The following is an 18,114-nucleotide window of genomic DNA, read 5'->3' on the forward strand; positions in this document are numbered from 1 at the left end:
CCCACTCCAACCTGTGGAGGCTTTGAACATACCTGGCCTCGCTGGGTTCAGGCCGTCCATCCTCACAAGAGGTCACTGCACTACCCACCAGTCACATCCCTGCGCCTTTGCTCATCTTGTCTGGGCAATAAACACGAGCTCTGGCGTGGGGCTCACACAGACCTGGGTTCCAATCTTGCCTCTGCCACTGAGGCGACCTGCCAGCGGGGTAACCTTGGGCAAGCAATGAGCCTCAGTCCTTGGTGATGAACTAAAGACAATAATCTCTTCACTTAAATGAAGATTGAACAAAATAATGCGAATAAACCACTTAGGACTGTGCCCAGGCATAGATTAAATACTCAGTATTACACATGCCAAGGAAAGGTCTGTTTTTAATTAAGTGGTAACTCGGTCACGTACTTCTACCTCCCTGCCTGAAAGCAGGCAGAGTCCCGAGCAAAACACAGAGCAGGTACTTGGGGAGAATGTCCACCCGCCTGGCCCACGTAGTGAGAACTTCCTCCTGAACCTGACAGACACAAAAGGGGGATTCCCCTGACAGCCTCACACCCTCACTCCATGCCCTGCTTGGCCTCGTTCTCCTCCTGGAAGATGAGGGGCGTCCACTGATACTGGAGGCTCAAGGGACCCTGAGCTCTGGGCGAGGAGAGCGTGACCTCATGAGGCCATCGTCAGGGAACAAGTCAACCATGGACGGCCACTTCTCCACGCAGCGTGACTGGTGAGTAGGTGCCGGAATTCGAATGGGACATTAAAAATTCATAGTTTTTTCTAGTTGGTTACAAAAATAACATTCTGCTTATACACTTCCTCTCCCTACCGCATTTAGACTAAGATGTGGGGAGGGTAGTGCGGAGGGGTGGTTTCTACAGATGGAGGCCTCATGTACCCAATGCACCACCACCCCACCCCCCGACTATGCAAAATTTTCAGTCTGACTGCCGGTAAGTCTCACCTGCTCCCAATGCCCCAGGCTACCTGGGGTACATACCCATTTCCCCGACAAGCTTGTGAACCCAGGGCCAGGCCCTGTGCCGAGTACATAACAGTGAGCCGAAGCGGGCACAGGCTGCATGCTATGGAGCTCCCAGTCTGATGAGGGAGAGGATCTCCTTAAGCAAATTACTCAACTACAGAAGGAAGAGTGGTAATAGGAACAACTACAGCAGATGCTTCTACACGGCTACGTAGGCATCAGGCACTGTCTAGGCCCTTTGTCATGTATCAACTTCTCTCCTCCTCAGAACTCTCTTCTAAGGTAGGTGCTATTATTGCCCCATTTTATAGATGAGGAAACCAAGGGTCTGAGAGGTGACGTGGCTTACTCACAGGTAGTCACACACCTGGCAAAGTTCCAGAGCTGGATTTAAAGCCAGGAACTGAGCCCCAGAGGCCACGCTCTGAGGTGTTATGCTGCACCTGTTCTCCTCCCGCACACTCCCAGAAAAGGAGCTCGAGAGAGGCTTCCGACAGCTCCTGATCTAGTGGCAGAGGCAGACACGGGGAAGCTTCCCGAAGGAGGTGATTCTCCAACTCTGATCTGACTGAGAATGAGTTAACAATACAAAAATAAGGGAGGCTTTCCAGATATGGGGAACAGCGTGTGCAAAGAGCACGTTGGAGAGAGGAAAGGAAGGGGGAGTAAAATGTGCCGGGAAGCAGGCAGGGCCAGCCTCATGGGGCCTTCAAAAGGTCACGCTGGCTGCTGCATGAGGATTGAACCGAAGGGGACAAGGGTCAGTGTGGGATGACCAGGAGAGGATGAAGAGCCCCGAGAGAAAGTTGGCAGGAGGAAGACGGCAGAGGAGCGATGGTGGAGACGCTGACGATCGTGACCAAGAAATGCCAGCTCAAGGTTTCGATTTCATTTGGGAGGGCCCAGAGCTACTGGCCTCTGTGGGAGGAGGGAAAGGCAAAAGCATTGAGCACACCTGGGTTTTATTGTCAAGGGTCATTTTCCAGGGGCAGGACCGACTGAGCAGCTGCCGTCCCCAGCGCCTCACCTAAGAGGCAATGAATGCATTCACCTGGCCAGCAAATCCTGACATGGAACCGCGTTAGGTCCAGCACGGGAGGAAGCAAAACAGACACAGAATTGACATTCTGATGAGGGGAGCGGGCATGCTAAAGGTAATTATACAACAGCTGCTAATTGCTAGTTCCCACTGTTTACACACAGTAGCTCTAAAACCTCCCACCCCCTCATCACGTGAGATATTATCATCATCTCCATTTTACAGCCGAGGAAACTGAGGCAGGGAGAAGTGAGGTGTCTCAGGCCACACAGCTGATCAGTACAAACACGGGGCAGGTACTCATGCCACAACATCTGAGCGGAAGCCAGGCAGCAGCCTGGCAAAGCACAGCCAGCAGAACCAGGTCAACAAGGGCTCCGGCCCCATCTGTCCCTGAGCTGGAGGCAAGCTCACAGAACCCGGCAGGTAGGCAGAGCTGTGCCTCCAAACGCTTGCCTGCTTCTTAAATGGTGGCCTGTGCCATATGGGAGGCAGGCATGATGCCAGTGGTGACGCCACAGCGCCCAGCCTGTCCCTGTCATCCTGGGGAAGGAGCTTACACCCAGCCCTTGACCTATCTAGGGAGGAAGGATGTGGACGCGTCTGTCTTTGAGAACACACGTGAACAAAACCACAAAGCGCTTCCCAAACGTGCCTCTGCACACTGGCAGCCTGTTAGAGATTCCTTTCTGGTTGCTAAAATAGCACAGGGTGAGTGGGGCGAACGGGAGGGGTGGGAGGAGAGAGAAAGAGGAGCTTGGTGGTGGGTTTGGGATCCACTGTCACCACTCCGTGTGCAGAGGCCCAGGCCCTGTAGGGACGGCACCAGGGAAGGCAAGCTTCAGAGGGGCCCCAGAGCTGTTTCTGCTTTGTCACTCTATATGTGGGGGAGAGAGAGAAGGCTTGGCATCCCTGGTCATAAAGTCCTTCCTGTGTCACAGGGACCCCTCCCAGCAGCCAGGATGTGGGGTGGCTGGGTGAATGAATGATGGACATTGTTCGGGAGGTGACCTAAGCAGCCAGGAATGTGGCAGCAATGGGCTTTAATGAGCCATTCATCGATGACTCCCTCCCCCAACCCAAAGAGGTAAACCCCCTCTACTCTGGTCACTGAATAAGAAACAAACATTTGAAAGACACGGGCAACAGAATGGCGGGCGGTCCAGTGGGCAGAGGGATGACAAATGCAAAAAGGATCCCAGTAGGATGCGGCTGACCCGGCTGAAAAGCTTTCCTTTTCTTCCTAACGACTTCCTGCTACAAAACAGGTTCTTAGCACTGCCGGGGGTGGTGTGGAGGGAAATGCCCGCTGGAATTCCACTCTGCCCAGAATAAAGGGAGTCTCTTGCAAAGTCAGTTTGGGCCTAGAAAGAGCCTCCCACCCCCCTCCGGCCAGTCCCTAGGCTGGGGCGAGCATGCTGGCTTTGATTATTCGCTAAGGAGAGCTCCTGGACCAGGGTCAGAGGCTGCACAACAGAGACTCACCAGTGGATTCCGGCGACTCCATGCTTGACAAGAGTTTAGGAAAATCTGTTCACTGCCTCACAGTGCATCCCCCGCCTCCTGCTCTGTATACTACAAACCTCCTTAGCAGGTCACAGGCCGAGAGCTGACCCAGGACCAGCTAGCTGCACGTCTCTTCCCTAGGCCCAGGTTGGATGGAATCGGCCGCAGTAAACCCTTAGGAAACATGGAGGCATGACAGGGCTCCCTAGGGTGCTGGGAATTTTCAAACCTCATCTCCGCAATACGTGTTGGGTCTGCTGCTCCGCTGGGGCACCAGCTGCTTTGAGGGGGAGGGCGCCATCCCACCTCCTGAACTCCCACCTTGCCTGCTGTGGCCTCTGATGCTGCCCACGGTTCCGGCTTCCACACGTCCTCGGGAAGGGTGTCCGGGGCTTGGACACAGGGCATGGAGAACTATTTATTCTTAGGGTAGACATCCACCTTTCTTATCACCCATCTGCCAGGTTACTGCCAGGCCTCAGGCAAAGCCTGGCCCCAGCGGGGCACCTTTTCAGCTCCTGAAAGCAGAGACGGCTCCCCTGGCCCTGGGCTTCACCAGCTATAAAGGAGCTTTCAGGGCCCGATGGCTAAGCCTTCTTCTGGAATCTGGGTTACTGGCGGCCCAAACAAAAAGGCAATTGCGCTGGCTACATCTGCATGACTCCATCCAGGGAGTCCACAAAGCCTATGGAATGGTTCTGAGATGGTGTGTGTGACCAGTTTTTTGAAGATCCATTCATTACCTTTTCCAGACCAAAGGAGATAAAAACCAGGGACCAGGCTGAGAGACAGAAAACGAACTGGTCATGATGACATGTCCACAATTGAGGCAGGTGCAGCATAGGACTCAGCCAGCCCCACCAGCATGGATGAATGGGGCTGGTAGTACTGTGATGTGGGGACACAATGGGCTGCCCATCCAGGACCCAACTCCATATCCAGTCAGGGGCAGAGCAGGGCTTGCTGTGTGTGCCTGCCCCATGACGACATAAGCTAATTTGAAAGCAATTACAGGGAATATGGAATGCTTCTTATGTCCCGGCTTGGCGTTGCCTTATTCGGAGTTTTCTCAGCCTACATGAAAAATCTCTGACTTTCCAGTTGAAGGAGAGGTATAAATACCGAGGAGCGGAGCAGTGAGCATTCCAAAGGTCCTGCGTGTCCATCCAGAAACCAGCCTTCCCACCCACCCCCGCCCCCTGTAGCCAATGTTCCCGCCTTAGCCAATCCCCTGCGAGGCGCCAGAAAGTGTGCATGTCGTTGCCACAATGGACTGATTTGGAGTGCAGTCCCTTCCTCCGGAGAAACACTGGTCTAATACTTTCTTCTCGCTCCTTACAGGGCTGGTTCTTTCTCATCACTCAGGACTTCCCTCAGATGTCATCACGCCAGGAGGCCTTCCCTGGCCTTACTGTCCCCACCATGCAATCACTTTACTCTGTTTTGTCTTATTCACTGTACTTATCACTGTCAGAAATGATGTTCTTTGTCCATAACCAGTCTCCCTCCCAAGTGTAACATAAGCTTCATGAAGAGTGGGGTCGTTTGCTGCACACAGTAGGTGCTCAGTAAATCCTAGAATGAATGGAAGTGTTGGGGCTTCTCATGTCCACTCATTTATGACTTCATAGGTTCTAATCCCATTTTGTACTGGTGAGGGTCCCTACTTAGGGATAAAACTTGCTTTCCAGAGTTCACATAAATAATCCTGGAGCTGGAGCTATTTCATAAACAAGCCGGGGAAGACATTGCCCTCGGCCCCAGTCCAAAGGCAGAGGGGCCCTCAGCAGCCCCGTGAGCTCAGGCCCCTGGAGCCCGTGCACTTGCAGAGACCCTGGTCCGGGCTGAGCCTAGCTGCTGGGTAGCAGTTGGTGGGCTGGAAGAAGGCAGGCCGAGGAGAGAAGACCGTGACACAGTGCTCTAGAGCAAGGGCTCTCGAATCTTAGCAAATGTGGCTTCAAATCCTGGCTTCGCCACTTACTGTGCGGCCTCAGAAAACAAACTTCACCTCTGTAAGCTTCAGTTTCCTCCTTTGTAAAATGAGGACAGCAGATACCATGTGAGCATTCAACAGGACAATATGGAGGAAACACTGCACACAAAGCCTGGCAGAGAGTGAGTGATCCGTAGACATTCTCTTCATTACTATCTTATTCCTGTTCCGGAAGGTGCCATCGTCGCTATCAGCACAGCAGTTGAGGAAGCCAGACCCCTCTTTAGGATTCCACAACTTGCTGGCTGTAGCCTGGTGGCTGACACAAAGCAATCTTCCCCCAAGCCGCCCCTCCCTCAGCCTGGCCATCCGACTACGAAATAAGTAAAAGAATATCGCGATCAGACCTGGTTCTTCTTGCTTCCAGAGAGCCTTCCAACCCAGCGATTCTCAACCCTGGCTGTACATTAGAATTACCCGGGAGCTTCTCTGGTTTTCTCTTTTTTGAGATAATGAATAATTACTGTTTTAAGCCTCTAAGCTTTCAGGCAATTTGTTACGCAGCAATAGACAACTAGTACAACATAGAGACAGAGTTGCTGGATCACAGGTGTGTATGTACTCTTTTTGATCACGTGTACAGTTTGGAGAATCAATATTACTTTAGAGTTTAATTCACATACCATAAAATTTACCCCTTTAAAGTATAAAAATCAGTGCGTTTTAGTATATTCATGAGATTGTACAACTATCACCACTATCTAGTTCTAGACCACTTTCATCACCCCAAAACTGTTAGCAGTCACTCCCCATTTCCACTCCCCCTCAGCCCTGGAAGCCACGAATCTACTTTTTATCTCTATGGGTTTGTCTACCCTGGACATTTCATATAAATGAATCATACAGTATGTAGCCTTTGTAACTAGGTTCTTTCATTTACCATGTTTTCAAGGTTCATCCACATTGTAGCATGTGTCAGTACTTCATTCCTTTTTGTCTGAATAATAGTCCATTGTATGGATGCACCACATTTTATCCATTCCTAAATGGATGGACATTTGAATTATTCTACCTTTGCTATTATATGCCTCTGCTATTATGAATAATGCTGCTACATACATTCATGTACAACTTTTTGCGCGGATGTTTCCAGTTCTCTAGGGTATATACCTAGGAGTGTAATTGCTGGGTCACATAGCAAATCCATGTATAATCATTTGAGACACTATCAGAATGTTTGCCAAAGAGGCTGCACCATTTTACATTCTCACCGACAATGTATGAGGGTTCCAATTGCCCCAAATCCTCACCGACACTTTTTATTGTCTGACTTTTTTAATAGTATATCTGACTAGAATACTCATTCTAGTGAGTATGTATGAAGTGGTATCTCATTGTGGCTTTGATTTGTATTTCCCTAATGATTAATGATGTTGAGCATCTTTTCATAGTTACTGACCATTTGTTTATCTTTTTTGGAAAATGTCTATTCTAGTGCTTTGCCCTTTTTTTTTTTTTTTTTTACTAGTTTATTTATCTTTTCATTGTTGCATTGCAAGAGTTCTTTATATATTCTGGACACTAGACCTGCATCAACTATATAATTTACAAATATTCTCTCCCATTCTGAGGGTTGTCTTTTCACTTTCTTTATAGTGTCCTTTGAAGCAAAAATGTTGTTAATTTTGATGAACTCTAATTTAATTATTTTCTTTGGTTGCTTATGGTTCCTATCTAATAAACCATTGTCAAGGTCATGAAAATTCATGCCTATATTTTCTTCTAAATGTTATGGTTTTAGCTCTTACATTTAGGTCTTTGATCCAACTGGAGTTAACTTTTTGTATAAGGTGTGAACTCAAGGTCCAGCTCCATTCTTTGCATGTGGATATCCAGGCCTCTCAGCACTATTTACTAGAAAATCTGTTCTTTCCCCATTGACTATGTCTTTATTGAAAATCAACTGATAATAAATATATGGGACTTGGGAGCTTCTTACAAGTGCCTGAACTTCACCCCAGGCCAAATGAATCCGATTCCCTGAAGGTGGGTCCTGAGTAACACTTTACAAAGCTTACCAAGTGAGTCTCACATGCAGCCCAAGTTGAGAACCACCACTCTCATCTAATCCCCTCATTCTACAAAGAAGGGATCTGAGGCCCAGGTAGAGCCAGGGAGCCCCTGCCACTGGATTTGTTAGACCAAACTTGGAGCTACAAGAAACCCCAGAGAAGCAAGGGATAAGGAGCCCAGGGCAGGGAGGTGGCCCAGTCTGCGATTGTCTCAAGCAACCCAAAGCTGCTGAGCTTAGATGCTACAGACCTGGGGCCGCCCCCACGGGGAAGAGCCTGCCCTCTCCATACAGAGTCCACTGGAGGATAAGCGTCTGCACTAATGGCAGGTGGGGCCCACAGGACAGAGGTAGGAGGCCGTGCTCAGCTCTCAAAGGAGAGCTTTGCAGCAGGAAGAGGAGGAGATGGGTGAGGCCTACCTTGAAATAGCTACCTTTAAAAGAGAAACTTCCACTCCCAAAAGGCCGTTTTTAAATGAGGGCAGCAACAGAGGCTGAGACCTGCCCTCCGCCTCCTCTGGCCCCCTCTGGCATTTTGCTGTGAAACAATTGGGTACAGGCGGACCTTCACCGGGAGAACAGGGAGTCTGAGCTACAAAAACCCCATTTACTTTCAATGGCTTACAGCTGGGCTCAAGTTTCGGGGTGGGAGGGGAGATTAAAGATCGTCTGGTTTAAACTTTGATCTTTCAAAAAGATAGCCAAATGAGCCACTTCTGGCCTTGGGACTGTGTGCCTTGGAATCCTAACAGGTGCCTAAGAGGTCCGGCCTTTACAATGAACACTGTAGCTCGAATAAATCTGCCCGTGGACTTGCTCACCCAGATAACAGGCATTTGAGAGGAAAAAGTCAGAGGGGGCATTGATGGGACTTGAGTGTGGTTCAGGCCAAGTGCTACTTCTGCCCTGTGCCACGGGGGCCACCCGGGGAACTCCCCAACAAAACTGAGAGGTGCAAGGAATGCCGTGGCCGGGGCATCGGGAGGCATGGCAAACACTCCCATTGCTCCTTCTGTTCACCTTCCAGCAGACAGCTCGTTTTCTGCTGGAATTTACAAGATCCATAAACTGCGCCTTGTTGGCGGAAGGACAATTATGCCAGGCTAAGGAGTGAGCTCTAACAGCGGTATGGGTGTCGCTTTTCGCAACTGAAACTCCTCCTTGGCGATCCTTTTCCCTTTTCCTGTTTTGGGACGTTCTGATTCAATGGCTCAGGTCAGGTCAGAAGCCTTCTCCTGCTCCAGTGAAAGCAGGGAGGGGTGTCTGGGGGTGGACGCCATGGCTAGGGTGGATGGGTTGGTCTGAAAATCTGTGCTCTTGACACACTGGGGGAAACCGGAGCCTGGGGCAGCGCTCACAGATATGCCCTTGTTTCACATATACTCTGGCCCACTGGCTTCCCACTCTCAGAGCCTGACGGTAAGACGATCCCTTTGAGAAGCAGGGTGAGTTTGGAGGCTGAGAGAATATAGGGCATTATCTGCATCATCAATTCCTCTCATCTCTGAGGGGACCAGCACGGGCATGGGGCCCACGGAGGTGCTGGGAGCTCAGCAGCCAGCCCGCCCTTTGCTGAGGCTCAGTGCAGCTCCTCTTTGGGGCTGGCAATGAGCAGGGGCTCAGTGTGCACTGGATGAGGGAGTAAATGAACCCATCGGTCAATCTGGGAGGTGCCTCAGACCAGAAATTCCTGGCTTGGCGTCTGGAGTTTGGCAAGAGGTAACTAACTGGTGGTGTTCAGAGTTACCCACTCTTGCCCTCAGCGTCATGGAAGCAGGCGCTGGCTCCACTTCCTGGCGTGGCACTAGGATGGTGAGGGGGCACAGTTTCTATGGGTTAAGAAATCATTCTAGATTTGGGGTCTTTTTTTTTTTCTTTTTTCTTTTTTTTTGTCATATTCACTCCATCTTCAACCCCTTGGACATATGAGATGGACAATATTACCAATGTCTTGGGAGGACTTTAAAAAAGAAAAACCAAAATAAGGCCCTAAAGCCAAAGGGTAATTATAGGATTGGGAGGAACCAGTAAAGGGAGACTGAAACCTCTGACTCATAATTGCTCCATTAAAAATGGTGAAACCGTTTGCCTGGCAGCGTGACAGGGCTAGACCCTCACCCTGGTGCCCCACCTACAGGCCTTCCTGGGCTGGCACTAAGGCCTGGCCAAACCACACAGCACTCACAGGGGCGGCCGTCTCCAGCAGCAGGGTGATGTCAGGGGAGGAAGGGGCCCCCGCCATTTTCAGGGGCAGCTCTGACTTCTGGCCCTGTGACAACAGAGGGGCTGGCTCTGGGCATGGGGGAGCTGTAATGGGGTGCCATCATGACGGTGTGGGTTCAGTTTTCCAGAGAGGGACTCTGCGTATCAGCTCAATCTGCCCCATTAAAGCTACCAAGGGGCTGAGCCTTAAACAAAGACAGCAAGAGGTGCTTTTATGATTGGGTGGGGTGTAGGGTTCACCCTAATAGAATTATGCAAGTGACTCATGTTTGGTGAGCACTTTCTGTGCACCAGGATTTGTTCTGCATGCTCTTCATTTGACAGATAAGACTCCAAATGCTGTAGTGATCTGCCCATGGGCACACAGCTGGTCGGTGTCAGAGCTGGAACCCACCTCATCTCCTAACTAACCTCAAGTCTGGCCAAGGCTGCTTTCCATTTCTGTTTCTTGCCCTGTCAGACCCCATGTGAGGTATCTCACATAGGTTCTTGCATTCGGTCCCCTCTAAGGAAGATACAAAACCGAGTGCCACCCAGCAGGCCCTTGGTTGTTTCCATCCGCCACAAGCACAGCAGACCTGGTGCTGGGCTGTAGGGTGAGTCATGGGAGAGGGAGGGCAAGTCAGGTGACCGGTGAGAATCAGAGCTATGCTGAGGTGGCCTGGTTACCTTGACATTCCTGTGATTCTGCCAAGGTAGAAAGTAACTCGAGGAGTTTGCCTTATATGGGTACAATGACAGATTTCCACAGGACAACGTGTTAACTGACCCTGCATCAAATCCCTTCCCGGACTACAGAGAAGATAAAGCAGCTCTGAAAGGATAGGAAACAACAATGTATGACAGGCTATCACTGGTGACTCATAAAATAAAGGTGCAGCCCAACTGCCATTGTGTGTGTGCCTTCAGAGGAGAGGTGGGGGAAGGGGTGGCTGCCAGGCCAAGTGGCTACACTCTTCTTCTCCCCACATGTGTCCTGGAGGCCTGTAGAACCCTCCCTCTGTTCGGCCGGGTTCTAGGCAAGGCCTGAAGGAAAGCAACTTCAGGCTGGAGCGGAACAGCAAGTCCTGCCTGGGCTCAGAGGGCCCCGACCACCTGCGTCCTCTCCAAGAGCAGAGGCGGGAGCAGCACGGGGAGGCACAGCCTTTCGTACCAGCCGGGGACAAAGTGGTCAGGCCTGGAGCCGTGACACTGATTGAGAGCCAAAGCAGACTGGGCCTCACAGGGTTCCAGAGTCATCCCAGCCTGGGCCCAAAATGCTGGCTGGCATCCAGACACCCTATCCCAGGTAGCCCCAGACCACCGAAAGGCGGAGACTCACTGCTCTGAGCCCCTCCCAAACTTCATTCATTCATTCATTCCAGTTTAAAATGTACGGAGCGTCTACCACACGCTACCTACTATTCTGAGCACTGGAATTAAGCAAACATCCCTACCCTCATGAAGCTTACATTCTAGTGGAGACAATACATAGGAAAAGAAGATATTAGATAGTGATAGTGCAATAAAACAGGGTAATGCAGCAAAGAGCAACTAGAGGAGGGAGGCAGCGGGGGAGGGACTCCAGTTCAGCCAGTCAAGGGAGACCGCTCTATAGAGGTGACATTTGGGCCTAAACAAACAGAAGGAGCCAACCAACTGACAAACAGGAGGAAGATCATTCCAGGGGGTGTGGCTGGAGCAGAGGGGGCCTAGAGGAAGAGAAGCAGGGGCTGGTTCACACTGTACCTCATAGGCCATGGAGGGGAGGGGGGATTCTTATTCTAAGACCAACAGGAAGCCTTGGGAGGACGTCATGGTGTGACAGGAAGACTTCCCTGGACACCAAATGGATGGCAGGGCTGCGGCAGTGAAGATGGAGAGAACTCGGAAGGCAGAGCTGCCAGGATTGCTGTCCTTTATCAAAGCATCCCGCTCCCCCGCCCCAGACACACACAGCACCAGAAGGACCCAAAGCATGAAGACGCTTCCAACGTGCAGACCCAGGACCACCTGCCCTTCCTTAGAAACACACAGGCCTGAAGGTGAACCACAGGGGACTTTACAAAGGGACGCGACAACAGTGGGACACTTCCTTCAGCGGAGCAGTGGAAGTTCTACCACGGAGTGATTTTCAAACCACATTCCCAGAAGAGCGCTGCCTTGAGGGAGTACCAGGGGTGCAGGGAGGTGCCCCCTACTCAAATGTAACCTCGGCAGCTCTTTTTATCTATTTTATGATATGGCAGATCCACATGGGAATCAACTTGAAAAACAGTTGTGCTGCAGAAAAACATTATTCCTTTAAATCTTAAATCCTCCATGCCAAACCGATTCCAAATGGTGTGGCCCCATCCACGGGAGCCCCTACGTCCCACCAGGTCAGGGGGAGGACAGGGCTCTGTCAGGCCGAGCGCTGGAAGGAAGAAGGAGTTTCTGGTTCCACTGACGTGAAGGTCTCTCTCCCCACTAAAGCCTTTGATCCTCTCTGCTCTGTGGGTGGCAGGCGGCTGGGGGAAGGCGGACACCTCCCGTGCTGCCCTTCCAGTCTGCTCCCTCGGCAAGGTAGAGCAACAAACAAAAGGAAGGCCTGTGTCCCAAAGTTCCCCCAGTATCCGGCCTGCTGCCTACCCATGGAACCTGATGGGGAGAACCAGAAAAAGGCGACCTGAATTCATGGCAGAGTTGCCCAAGCCCCTTACCGTAAGTTTCTAACTTCACAGCATCCTCTCCTCTGAGATTAAAAAAAAGAAAAGAAAAGAAAAAAGGGAGAATGGAAGGCAGCCAGAATGAGAAGGCCTCAGTTTATTAACTCAGCATCTACTAAGGTGAAACCGGCCTCAGGTAGCCAGCGTCCCGTCGCCTGGGGAACGGGGCTTCAGGACAAGTGATGAGAATCACAACCACAGGGCTGGGGAGAACCACAGCACCTGCCAGCCCTGCCCTGAGGGAGAGCGTGGTCCAGCTAGCGAGGGACACTGGTGAGCCAGTCCCTGCAGGGCAGTGTGATCCGAGGACAGCAAGGGTCAGGCGACACCTGATCTGGGCTGTGAAAGAGGAGCGCGATTCCGATAGGTGGTGACCTGGGAAGAAGGTCGTTTCCCAGAGTGGGAAGATCAAAAGCAAAACCCACAAACATGCAGGAGACGTTCGGGACCCCCCTCGGGGGAGGTGGCAGGAGATGGTGTTAGTTGGGTTCAGAAGGAAGAGCGGCCCAGGCACTCAGACTTGTTCTCTGGGTGGTGGGGGTGGGAAGGTTTCTCAGAGTGACCTGGTTAGATAGGAGTCTCGGAGAGATAATGTTCATGGAGCCACCGAGATGAACTAGGAGACTGGAGTGCCGCCAGTTAGGAGGCCACTGTGGGAGACCTGAACACAGACGCTGAGAGGGATGACGATGACGATGGCGGTGGCAGTGGGAGCGACATCAGCATGCTTCCTGTGTGCTGGGCACGGTGCAAAGGACACGCAAACATTAACGCAGCCCCTGGAGACAGACTTTATCCCCACAGAGTGGTTAAGGCATTTCCCCGAAGTCACATAGCTCAACGGAGCGAGGGGCAGCACTGCAGTTCACACCCAGGCTGTCTGACTTTAAAATCTGCACTTTTAAGCGCCCACTATGTGGTCCTGAGTTAGGACAACAGTAGTAACAAAAGAAAGGAAAAAGGTCAGGATTCTGAGAGAGATTTGACAGAAAGAAATAAGTAAAACTTCCCATTACAGGGTGAGGACTTGAAAGATGATGCCAAGGTTTCAACCAGACTCGGATGGTTTATGGATGGGGCGAGGGCACACCGGGCAGTGGAGAAACCAGACAGGACTCGAGAAGGAGCGTGGTTTGGGATATGCTGGAAGTGAGGTGTGTACCACACAGCCAACCGGTGGTCGGGAACTGAAGCCTGTATCTCAGCAAGAGGGCCCCTGCTCACACGTGCCTTCCTTCAGTCACTCATGTAAACATGCCTGAGCTTCTCCTATAGGTAAACATGCTGCTGGTACTGGGGATACAGGGAGAAACAAGACAAGCTTCCTCCACGAAGGACCTGCCAGTCTAATAAGGCGACAGAGACTTGTTAGTAAGCCACTGCTCTAGAGAGTGACAGAGAACGGTAAGTGTGTCAGGACTAGACGCACGGGAGTCATCCACAGAGCTGTGAGGCGGCCAGGGGAAGGTGGGCAGATACAATCCTCCAGGGAAAGGACGTTGTGACATGCCCAAATTTAAGAGGCGGGGAGGGGGGGAAGAATTCAGAGAAAGGGATGAGAAGAAAGAACGGGAGAAGCAGAGGGGTGATGGCAAGGAAGGCGGTCAGGGTTTTTTCTGAAGACATGGTCAGACGCATCGAGCGTCACAGTGTGTGGTTATATAAAAACCATATACATCCACATCTATTAGAGAAACATACTGAAGCATTTACGTGTGATGTCTGGGGTTGTCTTTAAAATAGTCTGAGGGGGGAGTGTGTTGGGAGAAGCTGATGAAACAAGTTTGGCAAAATGTTGGTAATTGCTGATGCCGGGTGATTGCTACATAAAGATTCTCTCTACTTTTGCACGTGTGTGTGTGTGTGTGTGTGTGTGTGTGTGTGTGTGAGGTGCGGGGAGGATCATGCATTGCAGAGAGGCTGAGATGGCAGGGACCACCCACCTGTATCCCCAACACCTAATACGGCACCTGATACAGAGGAGGTGCCCCATACTCCTGAGTAGGCAGTGCTGTGCACAGCCTCAGGGATGGAAGTCTCTGGAGATCTTTGAGAGCGGACTCAGGGGAGCTGTGGGGGCTGAGAAGTAAGCGGGAAGTGAGGAAATGGAATCACTGAGCAGCAAGGACAATATCCAAGCACGTTTCTTTTTCCCAGGGCAGAACCCAGCTTGTGGGCCATCCAGCCCCATTCTATGTTCCTCCCAGAGACGCAGAGCTGACTGCTCCCACCCCCTCTCCGGCTTCAGTTTCCCACTAAGTTCCCTGTGTTCCCCTCCTCTCATTATCCAGCAAAGGCTGCTGAGGCAACCGGGCCCTTTTCAAAGGCATATCAGAGCACACCTTACTATCGTCAAATGAACAGGCCATCTCTTTTCTTGCTTTTCTCCTCTCCTGCAGAACAAAGTTGCATTTAAAAGGAGAAACAGTCTCAGGTTTTGTCTCCCAAACAGAGAAGGTCCCAGGGGCAGGGCCCGGGAACACAGAGTGGCTGATTCCCCGGCACTGCTCATGCTGACAGTGAAGGTGTGGAGGGACATGGCAGACAAAGCCCAAGGCCAAGCCCGACAGCAGAGATGGGGCGGCCGTGTCGTTCTGGGTCCCATGGCCTGGAGATTGCCGAGGAGCTATCGAATTCTGCCCAACCACACCGTGCAGCCTCTATCTTTCTCTAGATTTTCCACAGTACTGACTTCTCTGCCAATGCCCCATAAATAACAATGGCCACCAAAGACAGCCCTGACTGCACTTCCTTTCCTGTATTGCAGGTCTCCGGGCTCAGCGCAGGACAGGGAGACGAGTGGGCTGCCCCAGACCTCAGCACACCGGCAAGCGGGGTTTCAGGAAGGCAGCCAGCCAGCTAAACCATAGGGCTGTTTTTATGATTTTAGCTATCCCTAGAAACAAAACACTTTATTGTCTCTTACCATATAAGTTCATTCGACCTACAGGTAGCAATTTCTGTATAAAAAGGAAAGGTTAAAAAAAAGGGGAAAAAAAGAAAAAAAAGAAGGCCTCCCTGCATTTAGCCACATGTAGCATTCTGAGGGCAGGGGCCTTCTCAGCTCAGTCACCACCGCGTCCCTGTGCCTAGACCTGTGCCCAGCACATAACGCGTGGACACCTAGCTTAGTCTATATTTACCCAAAATAGGATGAATTCTGTTCTCACAATGATTCTCGCACCTCGTCAGGTGACAGTGATATCTCATCTCCCTGTTTTCCCCCACTTGAAAAGCATCCTATTTGTGCCTCATAACCGGCAGGTACCGATACAGAACTGCCTCGAAGTGTCTCCGGGGAGTACTTCTTACGACCTTCCAGAACACAGAGCTCAGCAAAGGGCCAGCTCTTCAATGGGACTCAACTGGCCTGCAGAGTGACCTGGGCCTGGAAAGTGACAGTGCCCTCAGTGACCAATCTCTGTCCCTAACACCAAGCAGAGGCACTCAAATACATGACTGGACAGATGGGCGGCAGGGCCATTCTATCTGCCTGACTGGCTGGCTACTGACCCACTCGTTCAATAAATATTTACTGAGCACCTATATTTGCCAGACATGGTCCCACATGCTAGGGACACAGCAACTGAAGAAACAGATTCAGTCTCTGCTCTCATGGCCCTCACAGTCTCCTGAGGGGGGTGGAGAGAGCAAAGGATGGTTAGAGGTAAAAGAAGTGGAGGTTAGAGGCCTGCCCCTAAGAGAGGAAAGGCACCAAGGCCGGTGGGAGGCGTCAGGCCCCACTTCCCTACAAATAGGAGTATAAACTCAGAACTCAAGTATGAGGAACTGGGTGGTGATTTGGAAGGGAAAGAGGGTTCCACAGGTAGGAGAGAGTATGGAGCCAGGAGGCAGCTGGTATGCCTGGAGTACAGTGATACAACGGAAGGGGAAAAGGAGGCTAGAGAGAACAGATCTTGGAGGGGCCGGTGGACTTCCAGACTTGATCCTGAGGGCAAGGAAGCCCAATCAGGATTTTAAGCAGGGCGCTATCTAGCTCCATGTGGAGAATGGATTGGAGGGGGTCAAACGTGAGCATCACAGCCTGGGCCACAGAGCGGGAGCACCTGGGTTACACTCCTGCAAAGGGACAATGAGGCTGCTTCAGGAGAGCAGGGGGACCTCAGGGCTTCCTGAGATGAAAAGCTGCAACTCGGGCCTTTCCGGGCCTGTCTGTGGTAAAGAACAGAAGGGCTGCCTGTTTACCTTCCACATCCGGCCCCAGAGGCCCTGCGTGGGTGGAAGGCTTCCCAGAGGAAGGGCACATGCGGCGTTCTGCAGGACACATAATATCTCCTCCGGCCTCCTCAGAGGCACGACGGGGCCCACTGGCCTCTCACAGCAAAGTCTCCAGACCAAAGGCTCACAGGACACGCTGAACAAGGCACTCGGCCTGTCCTGGCTTAGCTGTCTCGCCCAGAGTCTGTCCCCAAACCACAGGGGCTCCATCCATCACGCTGTGTCTGAGATAACCAGGATGAGCGAGAGATTGCTGCCTCTTTCTAAGAATCCTGCTAACAGGACCCTTTAAATGCTTAATGCACACATATCTAGAGGTTGAACTTGCTAGAACTCAGCGCCAATATTCAAAGAGCAGCTGGCTTCAAATTTACATAAGACAGCTCTGATTCCTTAGTTCTTTGGCTATAGTTTCCCGGTTGAAGAAAGGGTCCACGATCCTCACTCCCCCAACTACTCACTCCTACTGAGACTCCAGATCCCACCAGAGGAGACCTCGTTAAGCCTCCATCGCAAAACCCACCTCAGCAGGCAGAACAATAATGAAAACGGCCACCATTTACTGATCTCTACCAGGTGCCAGACAAGTCCACGCCATCACCTCGCTGAGTCCTGACAACCCTGACGGAGCTACGTTACTGGCCCTGTTTTGTAGATGAGGAAACCGAGGCTTCGTTACCCAAGGTCCCTCGGGCAGCAAGTACTAGACCAGGATCAACGCCTGAGCCTCTGGCTCCATGTCCTGTGTTCACGAGATGCAAAGTCTACAGCCTCCAACACAGGAGAAAGCCCGAGAACACATGCAGGGGCCTAGCTGCAGCCTCTGCTTGGCCCAGCCGTGCACCTCGGGCCTGCTCTCTCTCTGCTACGAGGCATCTCGGCTGGGTGAGAAAGAGCTGGGCCCATCCAGTTGACCTTTCGTCAGGAAACCCTCTGGTAGCAGCTGGAACCTCGGCCTAGCACCTCATCAGCCAAAGTGCACACGATAGCAAGACGACGTGAGCCCTTCCAACAACTGCAGGCCTCCGCTGTCAGCCACAACGAACACGCTTGAGACTTTCACAAAGATCCTCCCTCTTGAGAGAGATTTCTAGGCTTATTAAAAAGCAACAAAGTCAAGAAGGCAACACCCAAGCCAGGTTAGCTGTCCTCTCACCACATGCTTTTCAGACTGGGATTCATTCTTTGGCTGGTTTCAGACCTTCAATTTCAAAAATATCTAGTTTGTGCTTGTCTACAAAGGAATGCAGCTGGGCACCTCCCACCAGCAACAAAGAAAACAACTCCCACTGCCATCACCTGTTCCTTGAGACGAAGCCATATATAGGCAGACTGAACCCAGAGAGCCAAGTCAGCTCTCCAACGCCCCTACCATTTAGACAGGTTCCCCCGAGGTGTCGCTCAGTCAAATGTTTGCCTCTAATCTGAGCTGCTGAG

At 51.5% G+C, this 18,114-nt stretch overlaps 1 protein-coding gene and 1 long non-coding RNA gene across 10 annotated transcripts in view; one reads left to right on the forward strand and one right to left on the reverse strand.

Moving 5' to 3' along the window:
- The window catches only part of ACTN4 (actinin alpha 4), a 70,338-nt gene that overhangs the window by 31,015 nt on the left and 21,209 nt on the right, over positions 1 to 18,114 (reverse strand). The gene's annotated exons all lie outside the window — the stretch shown is intronic.
- Positions 798 to 5,511, forward strand: LOC141567455 (uncharacterized). Of its 4 annotated transcripts, none has more exons than XR_016022013.1 (4): positions 798 to 1,261; positions 1,966 to 2,444; positions 2,601 to 2,729; positions 4,866 to 5,511. It is a non-coding gene; the product is annotated as an uncharacterized LOC141567455 (long non-coding RNA). The 4 variants fall into 4 exon arrangements; XR_016022014.1 differs by having other exon boundaries at positions 1,966 to 2,133; positions 2,244 to 2,729; XR_016022011.1 differs by having other exon boundaries at positions 1,966 to 2,729.

The sequence above is a fragment of the Rhinolophus sinicus genome, chromosome 8, assembly GCF_057876585.1.
Source record: "Rhinolophus sinicus isolate RSI-liver-muscle chromosome 8, RSI-T2T, whole genome shotgun sequence".
Lineage (NCBI taxonomy): Eukaryota > Metazoa > Chordata > Mammalia > Chiroptera > Rhinolophidae > Rhinolophus > Rhinolophus sinicus.